At 38.2% G+C, this 27,455-nt stretch overlaps 1 protein-coding gene across 13 annotated transcripts in view; it reads left to right on the top strand.

Annotated features, from left to right (window-relative positions):
- DTNA (dystrobrevin alpha) overlaps nucleotides 1-27,455 on the top strand; it is a 451,514-nt gene that overhangs the window by 105,749 nt on the left and 318,310 nt on the right. The window contains exon 1 of one of the 13 annotated variants that reach the window (XM_049901503.1): nucleotides 7-376. The exons of the other annotated variants lie outside the window; for them this stretch is intronic. The gene's annotated coding sequence lies outside the window, so the exon portion shown is untranslated. Of the gene's footprint in view, nucleotides 1-6; nucleotides 377-27,455 lie in introns of those variants that run through there. 13 annotated transcript variants of the gene reach the window in all.

Below are 27,455 nucleotides of genomic sequence, written 5' to 3' on the forward strand. Positions count from 1 at the left end.
GTAAAAAGACAGCTGAGTAAATCAGCATTCGATGTAACAGCGGAAGCTCAGCTCCAGGGAGGAGCGGGAGGAGGGAGGGCACTTGAAAGCCTGCCATTGGTGAGCTTACCAAAGGCATCTGCCAGTGGGACTTCAATGGAATGTGAAACCAAATCATTTTCAAGTTAAAGATAGACACAGTTTACACCGGGATCTAGAAGCTGGATTTTAAGCTCATCTCTCTCCCTAGAATTTCAGGGCGTTCTGTTATGATCTCTGCTGTAATTAACTATTTGGTGAAAGTTTGTTCATTAAGTGAATATGCTAAGAATTTGCATATGTTCTGAATGTACTGAAATTAAGAGGACTTAGGACAGCACGATGTGCACGCCCCGGGGTAAGTGAAAGATGGATTTTAAGATGCATTGCTTCTCAGTGAAGGTTAATGTTGACTTTTTGTGTGTGTGTGTGGGAACGAAAAAGTGATAATGGAGATTTTTTCAGTGTTTCGAGAGGTGTCACTTTCTTACCTTTCTCGAGATAGTTGGTGTTTTGCATTTTGTGCAGCCGAAAGACATAGAGTAGCTTAGTTTTGACATTGACATTGCACGTAACTTCAGTGCACTTTACCTTTACTTTGTTTTTCCTCTATCAGCTTGGCCCCAGCACTGAGCTTATTGAGTTAGAATATAAATAGCCGTGTGTCAATATCGACTGAAGGTTATTGTGTACATTATGCCATTGGATAAAACTGTATTACTGTGAAGCGGAGTGGAATTTGCCTTGCATGACACTATGGTGCTTCTTGAAAGAAAGAAAGAAAAAGAGGAGGAGGAGGGGGAGAAAGAGCAAGACGGTCTAAAGATGTATAAGGAACTTCAAGAAGATATTCTGCTTAAAAAAAAAAACTGATTAAAAAATAGGCAATTTCCATGAAAAAGAACAACTTATTAATAGCAGTTATTTTTTGGTGTTGCCTCATTAATTCCAAGCAGGTTCCCCTCCTTGAAAAAAGCTGGTATTTGCTAAGTGAATGGAGGCGTACTGATTATACGGAGCCTGAGAGTGGAGGAGGGAATGAAAGATTTGTCCAATTTGCTGTGTTTTTAGGATTTCAGAACTTTTTGCTTTAAAAGAAAGAACAGCCAGCTCTAGTTCTCGTCCGTCATGTTTTGACCATGTATAGGTTTTTTTTTTTTTTTTTCTTGTTTTGTCAAGTGACCTCTTGGCTTAGAGACAGCTTTTCCAAACTTGCACAGCATTCCTTCTGAATAAATACTGTCCATAATAGTCACAGAGTACATGGTGTGAATTGGAAATTCTACTTTATATGGAGAAAAATAAATCTGCTGACATTCTTATTACAGAGTGTGGGGTAGAACAGTTGTTAAAAAGGCAACTGGATGGTTTTCCTCTGTCAAATGGACCAGATTCTAATGAACTAAGTTGGCTAACTTAGGTACAAACAATGAGTGCTTTAATGTGGATCACCCACCCAACTTCAATAGCTTTGTGTTGATCTCCTTAAATGGAAAATGGGCTTTATACTGACAGTATCATCTGATTTTACAACTACTGTACTGAATTATCTGGGAAGGCTGAACAGCTGTGAATGAACAAGGCTCAGTTTTGGTGCCCCCTCCCTCCTTTCTCTGCCCATTTTCCCTCTTCCCCTCTGTCCCCCTATCTCACCCCTAATGAACATCATTGCTCAGTACCCCACTTTTGTTTGGTAGTCAAGACTTACCATCAGGAAGGAACCTGACTGTAGAGTGATTTAAAGTCATTGTACTAAGTCCAGCAGCAATAGTTGCATTTTGGTATAATTGCCTAACCTCCAAACAGGTTAGGCAATTTTTAAAATCATAGTTAACCTTCAGTAGTACTTATGATAAACCTGTTAGGTTGGAGTTATGATCAATTTTCATTTCTCCATGAATGGATTGTACCTTCGTAAATTTTCCACGGTGATGTCGGGGAAGCCTGTTATTCTTTTTTTTACCCGTCACTGCTATGAGTCGGAATCTACTCTATGGCAGTGGGTTTGGTTTTGGTTGGTTGACAGTAGGACTGAGCCTGGCAGACATAAATCATAGGTGTTTCCAAGAAGTTTGTGAATGTATACAGTTGCATGCTCGCAACACACACGTACACACAAACGCTTAAATGTGGATATATACCTTTTACTTAACTGTTTCTGATTGAATTATCAGTGTGGGTTTCGTTTTTGTTTTCAGTGTGCCAGAAAAGAAACAAAAAAGAATACAAAAAAATTAAAATTCCTAACTGTTAGAATTATAAATGTTGAGACAAAATGGTGTTGACAAGAAAAGGAACAGACAGATATTGCTTGGAGCCCTGGTGGCACAGTGGTTGAGCCCTTGGCTGCTAACTGAAAGGTCTGTGTTAAAACCCACCAGCCACTTCACGTGAGACAGATGTGGCAGTCTGTTTCCATAAAGAGTACAGCCTTGGAAAACCTATGGGGCAGTTCTACTCTATCCTATAGGATCTCTATGAGTTGGAATCAACTCCACGGCAACAGGTTTGTTTTACTATTATGTCACATTTTGTAGTTTCTAGTTCCCTGCTGAAATTGCAAAGTATGGATTTTGTTTCTTTGAACATAGTTCAAAGTTTTATAATACATGTCTGATAATTTCAATATCTCAAGTGTTTTCGGGTTTGTTTCTATTATCATTTTTGCTTCTCCCAGCTCTCACTCATGGTGTCTTATTTTCTTGGCTGCTTGGATATCTTTGACTATGGACTGGAAATGTATTTTAAAATTATTTATGAGAATAATTGGAGACCTGTGTTGATGGTATTTTCCTCCAGAGAGGACTTTGGTTTGCTTCTGCTGGGCACCTGAGAGTTATATCAGACCAGTGTCACCTTAGCCAAAGATTAACACAGAAGGTTTCCTGAATCACCCAGGTGACAAGAAGCTAGACTACAAATCTGTGTGAGGAGTAGTTTATTTCAGGTGCAGTCCATTTGGGATCCAAGTTTAAAGCTGGGGTTAGTTTACTAAAGTCTTCATCTTAGGAGCATGGACTTCGACTTTTCCATCTAGCCCATCCCGTTGCCATCTAGTGAATTCTGATTCAGCAGCCCTATAGGGCAGAGTAGAACTGCTCTATAGGGTTTCCAAGGCTGTAATCTTTATGGAAGCAGACTGCCACATCTTTCTCCCCTGGAGAGGCTGGTGGGTTCAAACTACCAACCTTTCAGTTAGAAGTCGAGTACTTAACCACTGCGCCACCAGGGCTCCTCTTCTAGCCCATACCAAAAACCAACCTCGTTGCCTTCGAGTCATTTCTGACTCATAGCGACCGTGTAGGACAGAGTAGAACTGCCCCACAGGGTTTCCCAAGGAGCGGCTGGTGGGTTTAAACTGCCGACCTTTTAGTTAGCAGCCAAGCTCTTAACCACTGCGCAACCAGGGCTCCCTTCTAGCCCATAAGGCTGCCTAAAGTGAAGCTGGTTTCTCATGTCTGTTTTTCCTCTTAATTATGCCCATGGGCAAAAACTTTCAAAGCTGAGCCTGCCTCTCTGAGTTCTGGTCTTTTCCTAACTTTTCATGTGCTATGTCCTCACCATTTTTTGTTTGTTTTAGAAATTGATTGAAGTTTTTTTTTTTTTAATATATAGTTTGCAAATTGGGGTAGCACTTGGACTGGAGAGTCAAAAATATTCTGAAGATGAGAGAAGCTGTAAAGAATCTTATGCCAAATTTTATCAGCATTACCATGGAAAAAGGACCAAAACAGAAATGATAAACAGTTTTTGTTCAGGAAGGGTTCCATACAGCATTGTCTTGAAGAACAATTAAAATAATTACTAATTTATCCTAAAATGTAGTTTCCAGCCTGACCTTTGGAGTGTCCTCACCATGTTATTAGCTCTTTGCTGTTTTTATGTTTCAAATATTTGTAGTTACCTCAGTGGGAGTGTCAGTCTCAATTATCTAATCGCTACTACCAGGAATGGAAGTTTACTCCCCCACTTTTATGCTTATTATTTGTTTTCACACTCCTCATTCTGGAGAAGATACCAGGCAGTCGGCTGATAAATCACTGATTTCATACATACGTACATACATATATATTATATGTGTATATATTTTTAATGTGTGACCTGATTTGTTTAGGCTTTTGGAGAAAATTGCATATGCATGCTGATTGGAAGATTCATGTTTTCCAATCTTATTTGAGCTGTCAACAATACTTAACAGTCCTTTTATTTGTCCCTAGCTGGCCTTTTTCCTTACCACCCTCCTTAATCTCTCTAATCCAGTCCTTCCTACCATAACTCTCAGCTGTTGACCTTGCCTCTTTCTGCTTTCTCCTGGCCTATATCCAGTATCACCACAATTAAGAAGTTATCTTAAATAAATTCCTTCCTTTCCATTCTTTTGGCAATTGCTTTACCTCAGGTCAGTTATCTCACTTGGGTATTTTTATGGCATCCCAGCTGATCTCCTGCCTTTATGCTCAACTCCCTACACATTCCTCATACTGCTACCAACAGACCTACCTTCTAAAAAACAAACAAACAAAAAAAAACACAGGCATGAACAGATTGCTTTCCTCCTTAAAAATCCTTAACGTCATTCTCTTCAAAATAAGAGCTACAGCTGCTAACCAAAAGGTTGGCAGTTTGAATCCACCAGCCACTCCTTGGAAATCTATGGTGTAGTTCTGCTCTGTCCTGTTGGGTCGCTATGAGTCAGAATCGACTGGCTGGCAACAAGTTTGCTTTGGTTTTTGTTTTTTATCCTCAGTGTGTCCTGCAGGGCCGATCACAAAGCCTCAATCTGTTTCTCAAATCTTCAGTACTTCACCATTATCACCAAAACTTTGATCACACATGATCGCTTCCTCCAGAATGTGCCATGCCTCTGTTCTAGTCCACGTACTTCATTACTAACTTATTTGTTTATGGCCTGGGTTACCCATTGCAATCTCCAGTGTGGCCAAGTCCTACTTCTCCTTTAAGGTTGACATCCTAAGTCACCTTCACATACTTTCTTCAGTTGTATAATTCACCCACTATCCTGGGAGCCACCGATGGCATGGATTGTGTCTTACTGATTTTTGCATTCTTAGTAACGTCTTCATAGAAACCACGCCATAAATGTTTAAGGAATGACTAAGTATTCTAAGAGAGATTTTTTTTCTCAACAACACCTTATTTACTTTCTTCTTTCTCATTCTAACCATCATTATTCTTTGACCTTAGAGTCTATGTCTAGAATAGGATTATAGATGATCCTCTATGTCAAGTCGACTCAATTAAATACTAGTTTATTTGCTTTGAGCAATGGTAATTATTTCTTTCCATGTTTTGCAAAATGACACTGTATTATTTGATTGTAACAACAAGAGGAACGAGAAGTTTAAATGTGATGAATCAACTATATATTACAGAGATTAATAATCAAACAACAGTAATAGAGTGGGAAAACTGACATGTTCCAACAAATGTAGTCCGGAGAGCTGGAGAGTGCAGTTGGAGAAAAATCAATGAGACAAAACTAAATTAAAATTATTTCATTGCACACAAACCAAATCTCAATAACCAGAAAACAATGAATTGATTCCAGTTTGCAGTGTAATAATAGAAGGAAAGCAATTGAGTTGGTGGATATTTTTCTTCAAAATTTTGAAGACTTGAAGTACAACTTTAGTCTCCTTTTGCTATCAGCATATATAAGCAAAGGAAACTGCATTTCTTTATTAAGAGTGACTATTTTTATTTTCTATATACTTCCAGAAAGTTAGCGGGCATCCAGAGGAAGAAGAAATTTAGCTTATTAATTCTGAGGATGCTTAACTATTTTTACATTCTTTGGACCACTTATACATTTTTCACACATTCATTATATGCTTTGAAATGCCAACCCCAAAGATTTAGAAAAATAAGAAACCTGATTCATTTTTTCTCATATACGGCTCTCCTATCTCTACAGAGAGAAAACTTCTCCTATGGTTGAGGACAAATTTTATCTTAAAAAAAAATTTTGAATCTAATGAAATGATCAATATTTAAATGAGAATGCAGGATTCTCCATTAATAAATTTGAAAAAATGATATTGGCCTAAAACATTTAAAAAAAACACTTTATTGTGTTTTAGGTGAAAGTTTACTGAGCAAATTAGTTTCCCATTCAGCAAATTGTACATAAGTATTCCAGGACATTGGTTGCAATCCCCACACTGTGTCAGCACTCTTCCCCATTTCTGCCCTGGGTTCCCCATTTCCTTTCATCTGGTTTTCCTATCCCTTCCTGGCTTCTCTACTTTTGGGCAAATATTGCCTTTTTGGTCTCATATAATTGTTTGGTCTATGGAGCATGTTCTTTTCAAGTGTTATTGTTTATTTTGTAGGCCTGTTTATTGCTTGGTGCCCTAATGGCACAGTGGATAAGAGCGCGGTTGCAAACCAAAATAAAAGCCAGCAGTTTGAATCCATCAGCCACTCCTTGGAAACCCTATGGGGCAGTTCTCCTCTGTCCAGTAGGGTTGCTGTGAGCTGGAATTGTCTTGATAGCAATGGGTTTTGCTTTGTTTTGATCTATTGCTTGGCTGGAAGATGGTTTCTGGGAATGGCTGCAGTTCCAAGTCAGAGGGGTGTCTTAAGATCATAGTCTCAGGAGTTCCTTCAGGCTCTATCAGGCCAGTAAGTCTGGCCTTTTATTCATGAATTTTATTTTTTGTTCTACATTTTTCTCCTGCTCTATCTGGGACCTTCTATTGTGATCCCAGTCATAGGGTCTTTTGTGGTAACTGGGCACCATCTAGTTCTTCTGGTCTTGGGGTCATGTAGGCAGTGGTTCATGTGGTCCAATAGTCCTTTGGACTAATTGCTCCCTTGGGTCTTTGGTTTTCTTCACTCTTCCTTTACTCCGAATGGGAAGTGACCACTAGTTGTATCTTAGATGGCCTCTCACAAGCTTTTAAGACCTTAGATGGTACTCAGGATAATAGAATGTAGAACATTGTTTTTGTGCACTGTGTTATGCCAATCGATGTAGATTTCCCGGAGTCTATTGGAAACCCTGGTGGCATAGTGGTTAAGAACTACGGTTGCTAACCAAAAGGTCTGCAGTTTGAATCCACCAGGCGCTCCTTGGAAACTCCATGGGGCAGTTTTACTCTGTCCTATAGGGTTGCTATGAGTTGGAATCAACTCGACGGCAGTGGGTTTGGTTTTTGTTTTTTTATGGTCCTTAGCCTTCAAACCCAGTATCTTTGTCCCAGGAGGTGTTTGCTTGTGCTTAAGAAGTTTCCATGACTGTAGCTCTTGTGTGTTCTATTTTCTATATTTAGTATACATGTAACATCTACGAATATATGTAAAGATAACCACAACCTAACCTGTATCTGCAGGTGCTGGTGGGTATGTTCTCTTATACCCCCAAGCCTCTTTAGCATACCTGTCTACCTATGTATCCCTTCATAAATTATGATTTGTTAATACTGTTGTTGCAGGATTGTCTATGTTATGGTAATTGCTGTAGTTCCCCTTTGTTCTTGTGTTGCCTCCAGTGTATTCATTTGCCTTTGTTGTGTTACACTGATTTCTCCCATAGAGTGTATTGCCTTTCCTTTCATCAGTGTTACCATATATCTTCTATCTATTTAGTAATTGACCCTCCTTTCCCCTCCCTTCCCTGGTAGCCATCAAATAACTTTTTTTTTCTGTGTTTAAACCTTTTCTTGCCTTTTTTTTTTTTAAATAATAGTGGTCTCATACAATATTTGTCCTTTTGTGATTGGCTTATCTCACTTAGCATAATGTCCTCCAGATTCATCCATGTTGTGAGATGGTTTATATATTTGTCATTATTCTTTATGGTTGTGTAGTATTCCATTGTGTGTATGTACCACAGTTTTTTTTTATCCATTCATCTATTGATGAGCACTGAGATTATTTCCACCTTTTGCTATTGTGTGTAAAGTTGCAGTGGACATGGGTGTGAATATGTCTGTTCATGTCATGGCTCTTATTTTTCTAGGATATATTTCTAGGAGTGGGATTGCTGGATCGTGTGGTATTTCTATTTGTAGTTTTCTAAGGAGGCTCCATCTTATTTCCCGTAGTGGTTGTACCATTTTACATTCCCACCAGCAGTGCATACAAGTTCCAGTCTCCCCACCTCTCAAACATTTGTTATTTTCCATTTTTTTTTTTTATTTCTGCCAGTAATGTTGGGGTGAGATGATGCCTCATTGTAGTTTTAATTTGCATCTCTCTAACGGTTAATGATTACAAGCATTTCTTTACATGTTTGTTAGCTGCATGGCCTAGAACATTTTAAAGGGCAGTTTTAGTCCTTTTCTTTTTTGTCTCATCTATAAAAAAATATATATATATAAATTTTTTTATAAGAGAAATTAAGACTGACCCTTGAAAAGTAGCTCCCAAGTAGCTGAGCTAATTTGTCTCATTAATTCACCACACTTCTATCGTATTGTTACCACTCGTGCCTTAACTATGCTAGACAATGAAATTATTTGTTTAGCCCCGTCAGCAGACACTGACACTGGAGGATGTCATGTTTAAACAGAATTGAATTTAGAAATTAGACTTGTTCCCAACTAGTTAGGAGTTGGGGAGAAGGCATAAAGGATTGAGAGAGGGTGTTGGCTAAGGGGTACAAGATTTCTTTTTGGAGTAATGAAAATGTTCTAAAATCAACTGGGGTAAAAAATACACAATTCTGTGAATATAGTAAACACCATTGAATTGCACACTTTAAAAAATAATAAAGTAGCCTATTTAATAAGTGGAAAAAATTATTTTATATTATTCTTTCATTTATAGTCTTAATTTTTTGTGCTAATCTCCACACGTTTCCAAAAGTCATTTTGACCTTTCTCAACAGTTAGTGCTTCTTCTCAGAAGGGCAAATTATAGGGTAGTCTTGGAATTGCTTTAACTCATTAAAAAAAATCTCATATTTAGCAGACACTCTTTTATCAAATAGCTTAAAGAGTTCTGAACATATTCTAAAAAAAGAGTTAATAGAACATGTATTTTTATCACGTAGGACACTGTGTTGTGAATATCTTAATATAAAGTAGAGGCACACGTATTTGCATAAATAAAGCTGGACTTTGCATTCTAGCAAAATCAGTTTGGTGTAAGGATGACTCAGCAACGTCCTGAGTCAGGAAAGCTTTGTAAACCTCCATGTATTTTAAAGAGAGATGTCCTGGCAACGCAGTAAATTTTATTAATTTTCCTCTATCTCACTTGACTTTTCTGTATCCTAATGTTACATACATGGTAGTGTACAGATTATGGATGCTGAAACAATGCATTGATTGAATTCAAGAATACAGTTGCCTTAACCAGTTTTATTAAAGGATATAGAATAATTTTGAATGAAATTTATCTTCTAATGCATATGAACTTCCTAGTCTTAGGCTGTTCATTACTACACATTTGTAGAAACATCTTGACTCACTAAAAGATGTTTTTAACACCTAAGATTAAGGATGTTTCCAATTTTTCATATTATTTTATAGATAAGAAAAAATTTTTTAAAAAAAATAGGTAAGAGACACGTGTAATTGTTTTATACACGATAAAATTAAGATGCTGATGTATGAAGTACTCCAGATACACGAAGTATGACAGGCTGATAGCAAACAATCCCCAGTGACTTATAAAACAAAGGTTTCCTTTCCACTCTTGCAAATCGGCTGCCACAGGTTAGTAGAAGGCCCTTCTCCACATTGTTGCCTTCACTGCTCCTTGATACAGCCTGGAGTGTTGCTGGTCACTGTAGCAGAGGAGAAAGAAAACACAGTGAAGCTCTTAAAGCTCTCACTCAGAAATGACCCATGTTCCTATGCTCACATTTCCTTGGCCAAAGCATGCCATACCCAGCCATCCCTAACTTCAGGTGAGTGGGGAGGTACAGTCCTACCAAGTGCCTGGAAGGAAGAAGGACTGGGATATTTATGAAGAGCTCTAATGAGATGATGATGTTGTTGTTGTCATCATTATTATTGTTAGCCACTGTTGAGTTGTCTATGACTCATGGCAACCTTAAGTACAACAGAATGAAACGTTGCCCCGTCCTGCACTATCTTCACCATCATCAATATGATCTAGTCCATTGTTGCGGACACTGTATTTTGAGTGCTTTCCAACGTAGGGGGCTCATCTTCCAGGACTAGATCAGATAATCTTCTGTTGTGACCTATAGGGTTTTCATTGGCTATTTTTCACAAGCAGATCACCAGGCCTTTTTTCCTAGTCTGTCTTAGTCTGGAAGCTCCACTGAAACCTGTCCACAAAGGGTGACCCTACTGTATTTAAAATACCTGTGGCAGAGCTTTCAACATCATAACAACATGCAACCCACCATAGTATGACAAACTAGCAGAAAGTTGCTTGTCTAATGATGATAAAAAACAAAACAAAAACCCCATACCCATTTCTTTTGAGGTGATTTCAACTCATAGCAGAACTGCTCCATAGGGTTTCCAAGGAGCAGCTGGTGGATTCAAACTGCCAACCTTTTGGTTAGCAGCCAAGCTCTTAACCACTACACCACTAGGGTGCCCTAATGATGATGACCACCTCAAAATCCAGGAGAAACACAGATGCAGAGTTAATGTCTTATAAACCCAGGAATGGTAACTGGCCATATTTGATAACACGTAGGCAGGCATCAGGATTGGATGAAGACTCATTAACAACCTGTGTTATGCAGATGACACAACCTTGCTTGCTGAAAGTGAAGAGGACTTGAAGCACTTACGAATGAAGATCAAAGACCACAGCCTTCAGTATGGATTGCACCTCGACATAAAGAAAACAAAAATCCTCACAACCGGACCAGTGAGCAACATTGTGATAAACAGAGAAAAGATTGAAGTTGTCAAGGATTTCATTTTACTTGGACCCACAATCAACAGCCACGGAAGCAGCAGTCAAGAAATCAAAAGACGCATTGCATTGGGTAAATCTACTGCAAAGTACCTCTTTAAAGTGTTGAAGAGCAAAGATGTCACTTTGAAGTCTAAGGTGCTCCTGACCCAAGCCATGGTATTTCCAATCGCATCATATGCATGTGAAAGCTGGACAATGAATAAGGAAGACCGAAGAAGAATTGACACCTTTGAATTGTGGTGTTGGCAAAGAATATTGAATGTACCATGGACTGCCAAAAGAACGAACAAATCTGTCTTGGAAGTGCGGCCAGAATGCTCCTTAGAGGCAAGGATGGCGAGACTGTGTCTTACATACTTTGGACATGTTGTCAGGAGGGATCAGTCCCTGGAGAAGGACATCATGCTTGGCAGAGTACAGGGTCAGCAGAAAAGAGGAAGACCCTCAACGAGGTGGATTGACCCAGCAGCTGCAACAATGAGCTCAAGCATAACAATGATTGTAATGATGGCTAAGGACCAGGCAGTGTTTTGTTCTGTTGTGCATGGGGTCGCTATGAGTCGGAACTGACTCAACGGCACCTAACAACAACAACAGGCAGGTTACCTGGGATGTTTTGTCTGTTTATGTTGGTTGACTCTCATCTCCACTGAGACTTTTTTGGCTCTCTAAATCTAAATCTTTGCCATCTCCAGAGTGGCAGGAGCCCCTGTTAGGGTAATTCTTATAAAACGTAGAGAATAAATCTGAAAAGTTAACATTTTCCCATTTCTAAGAACTAATCATATATAGTAAATAAATGGAGAGAAAGGTAAATGAATATAGTTCTATCCCCGCCCCCCCACCCCCACAGGCTTATATTAAAAGCTATTTAACACCAGCAGATAAAGTAAAAGGACTAGGCTTAGGGAAAATGCCGTAGAGAAATGGTGATATATGTTATACACTGGAAATGTGTAGTTTTGAATTGCATTTACATCACTCTGACACTCTACTTTTTGCTCAGCATTCAGTTTTAAGCACTAACAAGCTGAAACTGGGGAATTCAAAGATTATTCAGACATTTAAAAGTTGAAAAAATTCTTAAGCCAATATTTTAAGCCCTTTTGGAAATTTTAATTTAAATCAGCAGATTCCAAATTATGTTTTTGGGAGCAATAGCCCTAGAAATGCAATGTGGAAAAAAAAGGTGAGGGTCCTGGGTCCAATAAATTTGGAAAATGCTGTATACTTGGAAATTTAAGTGAACATTAGCATGAAGCGTTCATAAAAGTTCTGCACTAAACAGACATGTTTGACTTTCTTTAACCCAGTGTTTCCCAAGCTAATTTCACCATGGATATTTGTGTGTGTGTGTAATATCTCTTCACACCACAAAACACGGTTTGGGAAATGCTGATTTGAATGAATAAATTAAAAATATGATATGGTGTCGCTCATGTGACACTTTGAGGATACAGAACTGAACATTTTAAAGAACTTTTATAAATACATTTACTATTTGGTACTTTGTTTTTATTCTCTTTATTAGAAGGAATTGATTTTAAGCACCAGCAGGAATCAAATTTTAAGCTGACAGGGTATTCAATAATGTCCTAATTTATTCATGTACATAATCTGTGATATAGCCACATATAAGGAGACTGGCTGTGTTCACAGAACCCAGAACTCAGAATCAAATTGCAGTATTTTACCCAATTTCATTTCTAACTCTAAAATGTTTTTTCCATTTTAAGATATAATCACACTTTTTTGTTGTTGTTGTTGTTATCCTTTCTTTAAGGAGACCTTAGAAAAAGAAATAAACTTCAATATCTGTTTCTTGATTTTTTTGTTGTTATTGTTAACTTCCCCCATTAAGTTCAGAAACTTTAAAAACTTAAAAAGAAAACAAAAATTATTGTGTTTTGAAAGGTGCTCTACTAAAGTTAACACGTATGAAAATTTATCTGTCAAAGAAGAAAGATAATAGGCCAACAAAAACAAAATGTCCACTTTTCTCTTTAGAATAAGTGTTATATTCAGTAAAGTGCTATGACCACTTAAAGTGAACCAACGGTTTCATAAACTTTCATACTACCAGCAACTCCATCAAAGAAAATGCTAGATATAGATTCAGCTATAAATATTAGGGTGGTTTGATTGTGACAGGGAGCAAGTGTCCTTTCATCACTTTGTTGACTCTGGACAATGCATTTTAGTCATTAGAAATCCCAGTTCCTCGCCGCGCCCCCCCCCCGCCCCTGCCATTTTAAAAGTAAGAGATAAGTCAATACATTAAAAAAAAAAAAAAAGAACATTATTGGAGAAACTTACCTTCTTTCCGCTGCATAGAAAGAAATCATTGCATCAAAATTGTGGATAGCATGAATTCTTAGCACACATTTTTTTGCTTTGATTAATTTTTATTTATATTTTCCCCGGGATTGTAGTAGATTCTGAAGCCACAGTGGTGTCAGCAACACCTTTAAAATTTCAGTACAGAAGGATCCGAAGATGTCTTTTCAACACTGCGGGGCTCTTCCTTTGCATCTGTTTGAATAGCCACACAGCAGTACCCTTCCTCATTTGCCAAATTATGAGATCGATTACATCCATATTCTGAAACTGCAAAGCACCTAAAACATTTGGAATGCTGAAAAAACACTAGGACATGGTAGTTCCTGCCCCTTCTTTCTCATAAAAAATTAAAATATTCTCTGTAGTCATTTGCCAAGTCCGGAACATAGATCTAAGTTACTTAGATTTACAGTACTACAGTCTCTTTTTTAAAATGACATGAGGGAAGTATTTAACTTAATGAGGCAGAGGCTCCTGGTGTGCAAGTAACATTATATTTTTCATTGTATAAGGGTAAATTATTGCTTCAGTATCCTATATGGTACCCTGGTGGCCTCACAGACATAATGAAGCTTCCAGAAATGCCCACTTTTGTCTTAGGCGATAACTCACTCCCTGAGAGTATGCTTTCTGTGAATTACCCATAACATTTCTTATAGTAGGCTGAATTTCTTGAAGGTCATTCATAGATGCTAAGTGAACTTGACTTTTTTTCTTTTAATTTAGGAACATTGACCTAAAGTGGTAGGTCTGCATACAGTAATACACAAAAGGGACAACCGATGAACATTTTATTTCTACCTGAAACATTTAGAAAATGTGCACAATTTAATTTAAGAAATTAAATTCTAGGGCATAAAGTGTTGCTTAGCATTTCTTTTCTGCTGCTCTTAACTCTTTAAAGAAATAAGCATGGGTCTTTGGAGGGTGGTCTTTAAAGATTTAGGACTTAAAATAATTATATAGTTCTATATCTGTAATAAAAAGAAACTTAATGCTATTTTGAACATCAAATGTATGGTTCTAAATGTGTGTGTGTGTGTGTTTGTGTTTTAAAGTACTTCCTAGTGCACTTCTATAAAACTTTAATTTTTGAAGAAAATCTCACCAATCGGTGTTGAAGCGTTTGGGTATATTTTAGAGCTTGACAATTTTCAAGGCAGAGGCACCACTCCAGGCTTTCTGCCAAACTATTACTGGTAATCTGATGACAAGGGATGAAGCAAATGAAAGCGCTCTGCCTGGTTTAGTTAGATATGCATTTTTCTAAAAGAGAAGCCAACACATTTCTTATGTAAACCATCAGAATTCCAATTTAGGAACACACACACACATGCTCACTCTATGCTTTTTCAAGTCTAGGAATATACACAGTAGAATACAACTCTATGCTTAAAGGAAACAGAAGTAGCAGGCTCAGCTAGAGTTGACTAGATCCTTTATCTTGAATGATTTTAACATATAGCAGTCTTTCTCTTAATGGCTACAGTAGAAAGAATTAAATTACTCATATCTGGACAAGATTTAGCATTGCTTTTATGAGGTTAAATTCATAAATTTTATGAGGTTAAATGGTTGGTTTGGTCCATTATTTCCTGTGGCTTATTTAAATGATTTACACACATTTGTTTATCCATGGTGTTAAAAATTAAATTGGGCAATATTATAGTGATACAAGAAAGTAACCAAGGCAGGCATTTTTATAAAAGAAAGACTACTTGAAATTTTAAATATACCTTGTCCATGAATATTGAGTAAACAAACGAGTGTTTGCATATATCATTTTGACCACTGGAGGGATATATATGTGTGTGTATATATATATATACTTTAATTCTTTAGAAATCCGTTTGATGGGAGGCGAGAATTCTACCACTGAAACACCACTGCTAGTGCTCTGAAATCCAAAGCCCTCCCCCAAAGCGAACAAAATGACAACAACAACAAAAAATAGATATGTACTCACAGGAGGAGCCTGAAGCCAGAGCTCAAAATTCAGTGTAACAAATTTGAATGTTGGTGTTCTAAAGTGTATATTATTTCCTAAGTCATAAGATGGAATATATTTTCAGAATACAAAATAAAAGGAAATTCAGAGTTAGTTTACTGTGTTCTTTCAGTGTTAACCAAAAAAAAAAAAAAAAGAGAAAAGAATAATGGTCCTATTTTTTATAATCATTTCGTAACCAAGACTCTTGTCAAAATTACGTTGTCTATAACCTGTATATTAGAGTAAGACTTTCCTAAATCCCGGGAGTCAGGCTTTGTATTTGATGTCTTAAACGACTTACACCGCACCAAGTACCTGCCTTTGAGGAGCTCAGTGACTAAAGGGAAGACAGATACATATGTTGGTGATCTTGTCATAATATAGTAAGTGGTAGGTAGAATGTTGAGAAGTCCAGAGAAAACATTCTGAAGGAGGTGACATCTATATTGGGTCTTGACAGATGAGTAGGAGTTACCTAGATAAAGATGGGAAGGACATTCAAAATTGAAAGACTAGCATGAGCACAGAAATGAAACTATGTGGTGTATAGACGAGATAACAAACAGTTTCGTGAAATGTGAGGCTCAAGTGAAGGGAGATGAGTTTGGAGAGATAATGGGTACCTGAATTTGGAATGCCTTTTATGCCACTCCGAGGGGTTTGCTCTTTATTCCTTTGTTGCTGTTGTTAGGTTCCATCAGCTCGGCCCCTGAATCACGATGACCCCGTGCACAATGAGATTGGACTCTTGTGATCCATAGGGTCTCCACTGGCTGATTTTTTGGAAGTGCATCACCAAGTCTTTTTTCCTAGTCCATGTTAGTGTGGAAGCTCTGCTCAAAACTGTTCAGCATCATAGCAACACAAGGGTAGTGGCAGTGCTTAAGGTGCATTGGCCGGGAACTGAACCGAGGTCTCCTGGATGGAAGGCGAGAATTCTCCCACTGAGCCACCTCTGCTAGTGCTCTGAAATCCAAACCCTTCCCCCGAAGCAAACAAAACAACAACAAGAACAAAAATACATACATAGCCACAGGAGGGCCTGAAGTAAATCTCAGAAGTTCTTTGAATTGTCATGTATTTACATTTTACTCCATAGTAAAACTTTGTTTCCTCCAGCATGAAAGCATTTTTCTCCAAATTTCTAGGAAGATACACCATGATTATCCAATAGCTCCTCATTCCCCCAACACACTGCTGGTGTCCTTAGAATTCCCTTTGATTATGAAGCCCCTTGAGAAGCACAGCTGTAGTAGCAAAAATCATTTTATGTAGATTAATCACTCTGGATGAAGATTTTAAAGAAGGCAGGAATGGAGGCAAAGAATAAACTATTGCAGTAGTCTGATCATGAAATGTTAACAAATTTAACTGATTTTCATAATGCCTCTTTAATGGTATGTATAGGATCTGGCCTTCCAGTGTAATTCCAAAATGGACATTCTAAACAAAGCTTAGTATATAAAAAAGAGACTATACTTCATAATTTTCTCACAGTTTCAGCCTTTCCTCAATAGTATGAAAACCTACACACCATGATGAGAAAGTGGGAGTTAGGTAACACAATAGGAGATATGGAAGATAAGTTTGTCATTGTAACTACACACTTAACGCAGAAGTATTTGTCCTGAGGGGTGCCCTCCTCTCTCTCCTCATGTCCTCATGTGGCAGTCATCCGAAAGCATACAAAGTTTTGGGCTTTGCTGCATGTCTTGACACTTTGTTTCCTCGGGCACTCACCCAGTCCACCTAGCCCAGCATCAGTAAGTAGAAGAAACAGAATTACGTAGACCAACTAGGAGAAAGGCAAAAATAGGTAACATTCTGGTATTCAAAGAGGAAGGTTATTTCCAGATGATTCTGTTTAACACACAGTGAAATGCAAGATAGAGGATTATAACAGTATTTACATTGGAAGTGTCCGTGATTCCAAATCCATGCCAATTAAGAGGGGAGGAAGACAAAAGCTTCCCCAGTCTCTGATGAAGTTACCCTAACATTAGGGTCTTTTGGCAGATTCAATTATACTTCTAAATCTTATAAACAGGGCTGTGTCATGCCCTCCTCATGTTGGGATCTAAATAACTGGATTGGTATTTAAGTGAAATGGAGGCATGGTCATGTGTCCATGCTTCATTATGACGATGGCATGGTGTTGCTATACCAATCAGGAGTAGACTTTACTACGCAGGTATATCTGTTCCTAATTGCCACCAGGAAGAAAGACTTCATATTAACAATGCTAAAAATAAAACTCACATCCTCTAGTGTCCAAGTGGACAATACTAAATAACCCTGTTAGGTCAGTTTGTCCAGCTACTCAAAGTATCAGACACCTTTGAGGGTGTATCAGTATGTGTTTCTACTCAAATATTCAGATGTTTGACAAGAGTCTTGCTTAGGTTCTTTTATGGGTTTTGGCAGTGAAAGAGGGACATACCCACAGAACTCTCTAGGCTCAAATTGTTTCTCCCATGCTTTAGGGCACTTATAAAATCACGAGAGCAGATTAAGAATTCTCCTTTTCTCTTTATCGCTATGAGTTGGAATCAGCTCGATGGCACTGGGTTTGGTTTTTTGTTTTTGGAAAGTGTCTTTATCCATCTCTTTGTGGACTGGAGTGACCTCTTTGTGTGGGAATACAAGTGAGGCTTCTTAATTTTATCCATCAAAATGTCAACTCTGCTGTCTTCTCACCTGGTATTTAAGCACATAGATCATTCTTCACTCAGCCACATAGAATATCAGCACTTCTAGCAGCTGTCACAAAATTCAACCTTGAATTGACTGCCAAGAGTATGCCTAAGCCATCTCCTGTCGAAGCTGTAGTAGGTTAGATCACATTACCTCAAGTGCATTGGCTTAACTAGTTCTCTCCTGCCCCCACCTCACCCCCCCCACCCAAAACCTTTACTGAGTAGACATTTAATTTTGTGTACTTGATTACTGTTAAGATTTATCATAAGACATGGCTGTTTGGGATGAAAAAAAAAAAAGAATGAGTGAATGACTTTTGAACAACTTCAGTAATACTGTACTCTTACCTGATAGCTTCAGAATAAGCAGCTGTGCCACATATTATCATAGGAATTTGTGCCAGGAAAAAGTTTGCCTTTCAAGGTAAGCTTTTTTTATTATAGAGGGAAAACTATGTAATTTACCTATTTCCATTTTTGTTTTCACTACCAAAATGCTTAGTGCTAATTTACATGCTCAGTTGTGTTACTGATCTAATTTTTGGTGCCTGGTATAATCATTCTCTTTGAAAATATTCTAACCTTACATTTCCAAAGCCCCCTTTACTTCCTCCTCCATAACATTCATCTCAAAACCAAACTTATTGCCTTCAAGTTGATTCCGCCTCATGGCAACCTCATGTGTTACAGAGTAGAACTGATCCGTAGGGTTTTCTTGTCTGTAATCTTTATGGAAGCAGATTGCTAGGAACATTTATCTCACCAGGGTGTAATTCCTGTCTTCCCACTTGCATGTGGTCTCAGATAAGAGGTGATAACTGCCTGATGTTCCACTCTTTCCTGTCATCGAGAAAATAACATTTGTCGAATTAATATTACTTTGTACTCTCTTGGATATTTTTAATAATAAAATATTCCATTTTAAAACTAGGAAGTAAATACAATTTAAACCATTAGGAATGACTAACAAGACTGTTGAGAATAATTAGAATAAATGACAACAATTCTTAGGGGCATTTGGGATCATTTTTCTCTGAAGAGCTTAGCAATATCCTTTTCCTTCCCCTTCTAGTTTTGTCCATAGTCTACATTTATTGTTTTTAGTCAGGTCACGTTTTATTTTATTTAGCTTTATTTTCAGGAATTTTTGACTTTCTTGGGGTTTTAAGCAGAGAACTCTTGACAGAATAGCTAAGCAATAAGGTCATGCTTGATTACAATGTGTTTATGTCATCAGTTTGTCCTATTTTAGCAACCAAAGCTGTTAGTCAAGCACGTGAGGAGACTTCTGTAGGCCCAGGAAGATTTCATCTGTGAGACTGGCTCTTTGAGAACTGGCATGAGTCAGACTAACCATCACTCCTAAGAGCTGATGTTTCCCTCATTAAGTCTTTTGATATCTGAGGAGACAGGCTGGTGAAATTAAGTTATTGTCCAAGACCAGAACACTTCGGTCGAAATGGCAGCCTAACACCCAGGTCTCCTGATCCAGAACTCTTTCTGATGCTCTTAAGATGTGTCTCCTAGCTCTCTGAAACATATACTGTACTGAGAAAAAATTGTGACCCAGCGTTTCCTCACTGTTGAGGTGGCTACAACAGAACATTATTTTTGGGGTATAGGACGTAATCATTTATTGTCTCTCTTATGCCAGTAGCATAGATAATTTGCTTTGAGCTACACTTAAAAAATAGATCTGCCCATGGCAAGGGTGGTGGTGGTGAGATATTTTATATCGTTTATGAATAATTATACAAAAAAAGAAATGGTTAAGAAAACTATGGTAAAGCAACCAAAAAAAGAAAAAATATATGTATATATGGCTTTTTATACACTTTTGTACCCTGAAGCTTGTTTTACATTTATTTCATAGGGAGACCAAATAGCTTACTGCAAACTGTATGATATTAATTTAGCCTCTCTGACTTTTTATTCTCATCTATAAAGTTGAGATAATAATAGGGCCATCTCCTAGTGGATCATCCATGTAAAGCATAATTTAGCATTGCACAGAGTGAATCGATGTCTATGAAAATAATAATGATTTAGGAAAATGCTGATACCGTAATGTAACAATAACAACCAGGACACAAAATTGTGCAATTGCCCACAGCTATGTAGATATAGGACCCCTGGTGGCACAGTGGTTAAGCGTTGGGCTGCCAACCAAGAAGTCGACAGTTTGAATTTACCAGCCGTTCCTTGGAAACTCTATGGACAGTTCTATTCTGTCCTATAGGGTCGTTATGCATTGGAATCGACTCAGCAGCAATGGATTTATTTGGTTTTATGTAGATATAATGACACAGCAGTTAAAGCGCTCGGCTGCTAACCAAAAGATAGGCGGTTTGAACCCACCAGCTGTTACGAGGCAGAAAGATGTGGCAGTCTGCTTCTGGAAAGATGACAGCCTAGGAAACCCTATGGGGGCAGTTCTACTTTGTTCTATAGGGTCGCTATGAGTCTGAATTGACTTGATGGCAGTGGGTTTGATTTTATGTAGCTACATTGATAGAAAACGCCTCGAAGGAAATGTTAATTGTGGTTATCCTTGAATATTGAAATATAGGAGAATATTTTCTTCTTTGTAATCACCTATATTGGGCAAATTTTCTACAAAGTACTGATAAAATATGGCCATAAAAATATAAAAACCATAATGATAAGTTTCAACCCCTTAAAATTTCCACCCTTACTTAACCAATGGATCTTAACAGTCCTTGGATTTTTGGAGGGACCTGGTGTGGTTCGGGAAACCCTGGTGGTGTAGTGGTTAAGTGCTATAGCTGCTAACTAAGAGGTCAGCAGTTAGAATCCACCAGGCGCTCCTTGGAAACTCTATGGGGCAGTTCTACTCTGTCCTATAGGGTCGCTATGAGTCAGAATCAACTCTACGGCAGTGGGTTTGGTTTTTGGTTTTTTGGTGTGGTTCTGTTTGCCTGTAAATACTTTACCTACTAGTGCACATCTCATAGACACAATCTGTTTCTAGTCCAAATCCTTTACAGCCTTATCGACCAGGTCATTTCACCTGTAAGGAAAATTTCGCAGGTAAAGGGAGATTCAATCTTGTTCTCTGAAGTTGGCTCCATTTTCAGATGTTGAGCTCTATAAACCTTGAACCATAGGAGCTCATGTCTTTCCCTAACCATGTGTCATTCTTAGCAAAGCAGAAGCTCAGAAGACTCAGGAATCCTTGAGGGACTTGCAGGTGTGTAACTGCAGTAAGATGGCACCCAAGACTCCGTGCATATCCTGTAGCACTTCAATGTTACCGAAATAAAAAGTGCCAGGCAGAATCTTCTCTGCTCATGCTGTGATTAGCTATGTTAAGGAGCAATAAACAAAAAAAGACTGTTGTCATTAATTTTGCAGCGCTTATACTCATCAGTAAACATTGTTACGCTTTGACTTTTTCAGAGGTGTTCAGCTAACCTGTAAACATTTCCCCACCAGCGTGTCTTACTCTTACCTTATAATTATGAAACACTGTATGTACTAATCTAAATGAAGATATTATACCTGTGAGAATTAATCATGACTGGGAGAGTTTACAGTGCATAAATAAAGTATAATGAGTCACCTTTCATGCTATACTCTTGTTTCTTTTAAAAACTAGCAGGCACATTTTATGAGAACCTACCCCTGTGGACACCTAGCCACCTTTTTGTTAATATAGTATTCTAATAACATACAGGGTCCAAAGAAGCTCATCTTTGGGCTGAGTTACCAAAAGTTGGAGCTTGGAACAGCCTTAGGCATTATCTAGTGGCTGGTTCAATCTGTTAATTTTATGGAAGAAGAAACCATGGCTAAAAGAAAGTAACTTTGTCCAAGAAGACACAGAAAGGGCCAAGAATAGAACCCAGTGTATTTTGTTCTGTTACATATTGGGACCTTTTAAAAGTTCACGTCACCATTCTTTTGCCCTTAAAATAAGGATTTGCCAGCATAAACTACCCTTTTTTTTTTTTTAATGAAGTCGATTCTGCTTTGGAATAGTTGTAGGCAACATAATGAAATCATTTTGATGAGGAATACCCAGGGGCCAAAGGGTTAGAAATTAGTCTGGAAAGCATTTTAAATCAGTGGTGACTATAAATCAAAACCACTGTTTTATTTAAATATGGTATTTTTTTTTTTATCAGACAATTCTCTACCATATAGAGGAAGTAAATGGAAGCATGCATGTTCTTCAGCGGCTGGGGCAGATGGGTCATAATTCTGTGAATAGAAGCACTATTCTCCGAGTTTCTCAATTATCTTTTATTATTCCTTTCTGCCCATGCCACTTCCGAAGGCTTATACCAAACCATGCATTGTTAGGAAGTAGTATGTCTGATGTTTTCAAATGTTTTATGTTGTGAATGAACAGAACTTCAAACCAGTATCATGATGAAACATAAGAATAAAATTACTTGTAAGCTTGACTTAGTATTTCTCACTTTCATAAAATCATTGGTCAAATGAGTAACCCTTTTAGTAAGGAGAATCTGTATTTTTTTAATTCATTTTTTCATTCATTCACCCTCTTCTTACTGATTACAACCTTGTACTAATCACTAAACGAGCTTTGTGAATACAATCTCTGTCCTCAGGAAGCTCACAGAGTGTTGGAGAAGGGCACACACACACAAGCAAACTATCGTGCTATCATGTGAAGGACACCACAATAGATGCACCAAAAGGCACGATAAGAAGGGGTAGAGGATTCACAGAGGGAAAGAGAAGTGAGCTGAGACTTGGAAGATGACAAGTTGACAGGCATGTTTGGAGTGGGGGTGCCCAGTATGAGTACAGAATAATATTCTGGACAGAATAAACATCCTTTGAAAACGATTAGAGAAGTAAGAGTATGATTTTTTGGGTAACTCCAAATGCTTTTAGTATTGCTAAAGCATAAAGTATGTTGTAATGAGTGGTGCAAAATAAGGTTGGACAGATAGGAGTAGATCATAAAAGACCTTTAAGGCTAGATTAAAACCAAAAACAAAACCTGTTGCTGTTGAGTCGATTCCGAATCATAGCAGCCCTATAAGACAGAGTAGAACTGCCCCCATAGAGTTTCCAAGGAGCACCTGGTGGATTCGAACCACCCACCTTTTGGTTAACAGCAGTAGCACTTAACCATTATGCCGCCAGGGTTTCCAAGACAGATTAACCAAAACCAAACCAAACTCTGTGCCATCGAGTCGATTCTGACTCATAGCAACCCTGTAGGACAGAGTAGAACTGCCCCATAGAGTTGCCAAGGAACGCCTGGCAGATTCAAACTGCCAACCCTTTGGTTAGCAGCTATAGCACTTAACCACTACACCGCCAGGGTTTCCAAGACAAATTAAGAGGGTTAAAATTTATACTGGGGCATTGGAAAACCACTGAAGAATTATGAGCAGACAGTGGCATAATTAAGATGAATGTTAGAAAAAACAGAAAAAATAGCAAAGATGCTATAGACCACAAATTCCAAACAAAAGATGATTAGAGTCCAGTGTCATCACTAGGGGGATGCGGGGGTACAGACCGCACCCCCGACACCGTCAGAGGAAGTGACACCAAAATGACCACAGGGTGTGCCTCAGAGGCAGCAGTAGGTGATCTGGCACTGCCAGGGGAGGGGCTGCCAAGGCAATGGAGTCACTAGGGCTCATGTCACCTGTCACCCAGTGCAGTAACTAGTCCCTCCCTCCCACCTGCCCCATCCATCACCCACTGGTCAGGGTGTGGGCAGCCAGGCAGCAGCACCTGCCATTGAGTGGAGAGGAGGGTCTCTGTCTTGGCCAATGGGAGAGGGGAGGAGCTGTGGGGTGTCACAGGATGGGCTGGGAGCAGCAGGGCCGTGAAGGGTGGTCGACCCTACACGGGTGGGCAGACGAGGCTCGGCCACTCTGCCCACAAGGGGGGGCTTCTGACTGCCCACCCATGTATGGGTTGGGGGGGTGACACCATGAGTTACTGCACTGGGTGATACCAGCCCTAGTGATGCCACTGTTATAGTCTACTATTCTATGGTGATTGCAGTGAAAATAGCAGTGAGATAGAAAAAAAGGACAATAAACCCAAGAGTTATTTCATAAATAGAGTCAATATGATTTAGAGATTGAACAGGGAACTGGGCCGAATACAGAGCTGTCAATGATGGTTCCCAGGTTCTGACTCTGGCAACAGGATGGCTCATAATGTTATTCATTGTAGTAGGGAATGTGGCAGAAGGTTCAGGTATCGTAAGGATGAAGACAATGGATTTGGACGTTTTGAGTTTGAAATGTTTGTGGGATATCCAAGTAAAGTTGCCTAGTATCAGTTGGATAAATGGGTATTAGAAAAAAAAAAAACTACTATGATGAGTTGATTGGATAGAAACATTGATTTAAAAGTCATTTTCATATAGGTAGTTGAGCCATGAAAAGTGTGAGTTATTCCAAGGAGCATGTATACCAGAGGAAGAAGAAGGATGAGGAAGGACCCTGGTGAACACTAGTGATTTTGGTTGAGGAACAGGATCCTCAAGAGACACTGGGAAGATATAGTCAGAGAGATAAGAGGAAAATCAGAAAAAAATAGTTTTATAAAAATATTTTTAATAAGGGAGTAATGGTAAGTAGTGTTAATATGAAGCAAACAAGATCAGTGAGGACAGAAAAGTGTCTGCTGGATTCCTCAATTATGATGACCTTCTTGGGAGCAGTTTCAACCCAGTGGGAAAAGGAGTCAGATTGCATTAGGGTGATGAGTGAAAGAGAGCTAGGAAAGTGGAGACAGTGAGCAGAGGACTGTTCTTCCGGAAGCTCCATAGTATAAGAAAGAAAGAGAGGGTAGCCAGAGGGGAACTCAAATTGAAGGACTTTTTATTTCAATTGTTGAAATGTCACTTTTAAATATGGTAAACTTGAAAATATTTTAATGCTTATATGAGAAATAGTCCATGGAAATTGATAAATAGAAGATTCAAAGTAGACAGGGAGAATTGACAGAACAAAATTCCAAAACAGGCTGAAGAGAAGCCATACACAGATACTTGTATGTAACATAGCCTACTTATTACAAACCGTGATGCATATTACTGTTGCATTGGCTTTATGATTTGAAAAATAAAACAAAACTCTATTTGTATTGACTGAATTCCTTTAGTCTCATTAAAAAAAAAAAAAGTTTTTAAAAATTTCAGGGGATTTTGTTTCTTGAACAAGGGAAGTTCAGTAGGTACAATGGTAACCTTTGGTCCAGAAAAAATCTCCTGCTCTCACTTCTGTAAATGGGTCAGATAGTATTTGAATCACATTTTTTTTAAGATCATTATACATTATGACAATGTATTCAGCAGAAAACATTTTTAGAAAGAACTAAATTTCTGTGGGAACTGGCAGTGCATTCTTAATAAAGAAATTAGAACTGGCCTACAAAAATATCACATCTAACTTTTGTTTTCAACCAGTGTGTTTTACCATCAAAAGAACAACTTGAATTGCTATCAGTAAGCCACACTCTTTTAATTAAAGATACGGTATGTATGATAGGGGAGACATCATACTCTCTTGAAAATGGGAAAGATTTTTCTTCTAAAACACATCATGGGATAGGAAATGTGGCCTGTGCTCAGGCATGTGGCAGGGCCACCACATGGCAGAACCCCTAGTGGTACCATTCGCACGGAATACATAGGAGCTGTACAACATGGTAACCCTGCCAGTGTAGGGTAAAAGGGTCCAAACAGAACAAAAATCAGATTCAGGAACCAGGGTCTGAGCCTTGGGTAAGACCAGACAAACATTTTACAGGACTTAAATTGTGTTTATTCATTCACAGGCTGCTTTAAACATCAGAAACAAATCAAAGAGGCATTACTCACACTGTAGATTCCTCAAAGTTGGATCATTTATTAGAAAATTTTCTGGCAGATAGAAGTGCCTTTTCTAATAAAGAAACGTATTACAATTTTCTTATTTGCGCTAAGACCTTTATCTTTCTGGATCCTCTGCTTCACCAATGAATATCTTTTTTCACCAGTTAATTACTGGAGCTCAGGGACATTGTTGTATTGGGAGAACATTCTAGGCTAGAACCAGTAACCACAGTACAGGTAGAAGAATGTAAATGGCCTGTGGCAGGGCTTCTGTATCCTTGAATTCATTCATTCATTCACTCACTCATTCATTCATTCACGTTTTCATTGAACAAATACTTCTGAGCATCTGCAGTGTGGTAAAGCAGTGTGCTGTGCCTTGGCCATGGGCCAGGGAAGAGACTAAGAGTAGGCTAATGGTTTAAGGAGTTAGCCCATGCTGATAGAGAAGGCATTGTGTGTAGCAAGAATGTGGCTATATCTCTGAATAAGGCATCAATGTTGCTTTCTGAAAGTTGCATTTTTTAAAACCATAATTCTTCCAAATGCGTTGAAAATTGTCCTCAGAATCTATTTTGACTTTATACAGCCACAGCGCTTTTATAACAGGAAAACACTCATGTTTTCAGCATGAGGGCTTAAGTGGAGGAAACACGGCAGATGCTTTTCCTAAGCATAAGACATTGACTTGAACAGAATTTTAATTAAACTACTCAATAGCCTGGTGAAATTTTTTTCCAAGACTGTCTGATGCATCAAAAATTTTACCTACCTCTGAAGAAAGTAGTGTCACATTTTAATCAAGAGAGCAAGAAAAGAAGGGGAAAAAAGCTAATCAGTTATTGATTGGTTATATCAGGAGGTTTTCTTAAATGTTACAATGTAAAGATAATTTTCATTTTACTTTGTTGCTGTGAGTCAGAATCGACTCAGCGGCAATGGGTTTAGTTTTGGCCAGTTATGTAAATTTATAAAGATATTAAAGTAAAAAATTAACAATGATATAAAAGCTTGTGCTGAGAACAGCATAACATATCGATATGTTAATAGTTCTATTAAAAGCACCCACGGACTATATTCAATATCTATTTTTGCATTTTTTGATATAACAACTGCCTCAAGTAACGATGGCCTGACAAGACACTGATTAGTTTATATTTAAGTTTAGACTTTAACATTATTTTAGAATAAATGAATTAGGAAAGTGTCATTTTCTTCGCACTTGCCAAATGTCGATATAATTCCTTTAACCATAATCATTTAGGACATGTTTGTTCCTCAAAGAGAGGGCTATAGATAATGCTGACATGTTAAACAAAGTTGAAATTTAATGGAAGTATAATTAGCAACTGTTGTTAAATTCTTTTTCTAAGCAGGGCTGTCTTAGGCACTTTGAGAGATAAGAAGATGAACTAGGGACTCCTGCTTATCCAGAACTCCCACTATAGAGTGGAAAACAGCTGTGATAAGTCCTTAATAGCTGAATAATAGCCAGGCTTGAAATACTGGGAGGATGGGGTGGGGAGATTAATTCCAGCTGGAGAAACTTTAAAAATGACATATACCAAGTAGAGTATTCGGTACAACAGAGACCAGTAGTACAAACATATGACATGGTCCTTTCCTTCAAGGGGCTTACATCGTTGTTGAGATAAGACCTTTCATAAAATAATTTGAAGACTCAATAAACTGA

The sequence above is a fragment of the Elephas maximus genome, chromosome 11 (assembly GCF_024166365.1).
Source record: "Elephas maximus indicus isolate mEleMax1 chromosome 11, mEleMax1 primary haplotype, whole genome shotgun sequence".
In the NCBI taxonomy this organism is placed as follows: Eukaryota; Metazoa; Chordata; class Mammalia; order Proboscidea; family Elephantidae; genus Elephas; species Elephas maximus.